The following is a 1618-nucleotide window of genomic DNA, read 5'->3' as shown; positions in this document are numbered from 1 at the left end:
ATATAATCTAAGATTATTAAGCACCATAAAGTATCTTCTATCTTAGAGTCCTTCATTATACTTGCTTCTGGATCATTCTCTGAAAGCATAGCCTATATTGCCTAACTCCTCCTCTAAATAAACCTTCCATGCTTTCTCCTTCTCTCTGATTTAGTTTGTTACTGTAAACTGTAAGCCTCGGTTTTAGGACTCTCCATTATATATACTCATCCTCCTTCTCATCCTGATCTCCTAGTGCCCTATGAATGGAGCATATAGCCAGGCTCCCTGAACTTTACTTTTCAGGTATGTATACATCTGATCTCTGAGCCTTTAATTATTCTCTTTCTTCTCAATACAGTAATAAACACTTCTTTCCCTACCTCTTCCACCACCCATGGAAGCCCCACACATCTGTCAAACCACATCACAAATACCATCTTCCCCCAAACAGGATTTGCCTTCTTCTTTTTTGAATTCCCATAGTACTTTTTTTCTTGGTTAATTACCGTAAGTCAGGTTCCCCAGAAGCAGACTATAGAGATTTGCATGAAGGTATTTTTTTCTTTCATAATTAAGATTTTATTGGTTGGAAAATGTGGGATGCTTCATGAATTCGTATGTCATCCTTGTGCAGGGGCTACACTGATCTTCTCTGTATAGTTCCAATTTTAGTATAGGTGCTGCCCAAAGCATTTTGTTGGGGAAGCAAGGTTGTACAAAGAAGTTGGGCTCCAAAACTATCTCTACTAGGGCCATAGCCAATCACTTGGGGAGCTCTGGAGCTGTGAGCAAGAGGGTCAGGGCCTTTACCTCCCTCTGTCCACCAGTCATTGGCTGCGAGGACCTTGGGCAAGGAGCACATAGGGAGTAATGAGCTATGAACTGTCAGCTGTCAGTACTCCTGGGGAATGAAGACTTCCATCTAAAAAGGATAGAAGGCAGGGATAATTTATCTTATGCTCTTTCACAGAACTTTCACTTTAAAGGTATATTAATGAAGTATGTCAGACACATCCTCTCTCTATTTTACAGAGGAGAAAAGTGAGGCATAGACTGATAATTGGAGTTGGTCGATAGCACAATTCATTTAAAAGTTTCTTTTTTTTAAGATTTTATTTATTTATTTTTGAGAGAGAGTGAGAGCATGCACAGAGAGGGAGAAGCAGGCTCCCCGCTGAGCAGAGAGCCTGAAGCCAGGCTCCATCCGAGGACCTTGAGATCATGACCTGAATTGAAAGCAGACACTTAACCGACTGAGCCACCCAGGCACCCCCATTTAAAAGTTTCAATGAGAAAACCTAGGTCTCAGGACTCTTAGGTCAATTGTCTTTGAAAAGAAAAATGTACTCAATTAGCCAAGTAGAAATAGTAGCTCAAAGGAGGGCTACAGTTGGGTCAAGAGTTAATAACCTTGCTCCCTAAACCCCTTTTCAAAAATTCCTGCTTCTGGGCCTCCTGGAGGTTCCTCAACTTGATAAGTTATTAGACTTCCTTTTGGCACATATTCACATGCAAAGGGCCAGGGCTTTCAACTGAGATTTAGAACAACTTTGGCGCATTGCCCAGGGCTCATACTGTGGAAAGAGCAGAAAGCATCCTCCAAGAATCTTTAAAACAATCACTAAGAGGCAGATGA

General features: G+C 41.3%; 1 non-coding gene across 1 annotated transcript; it reads right to left on the bottom strand.

The window, feature by feature from the left end:
• Positions 1-571: 571 nt before the first annotated feature.
• Positions 572-675, bottom strand: LOC123860622 (U6 spliceosomal RNA). The gene has a single exon (XR_006794749.1). It is a non-coding gene; the product is annotated as a U6 spliceosomal RNA (small nuclear RNA).
• Positions 676-1618: the final 943 nt, after the last annotated feature.

The sequence above is a fragment of the Mirounga angustirostris genome, unplaced genomic scaffold (genome assembly GCF_029215605.1).
Source record: "Mirounga angustirostris isolate CCGP_5_RB_7025 unplaced genomic scaffold, mMirAng1.0.hap1 SCAF_4, whole genome shotgun sequence".
NCBI lineage: Eukaryota > Metazoa > Chordata > Mammalia > Carnivora > Phocidae > Mirounga > Mirounga angustirostris.
The sequence above is the reverse complement of the archived record's forward strand: the minus strand, read 5'-3'. Positions and strand labels throughout refer to the sequence as shown.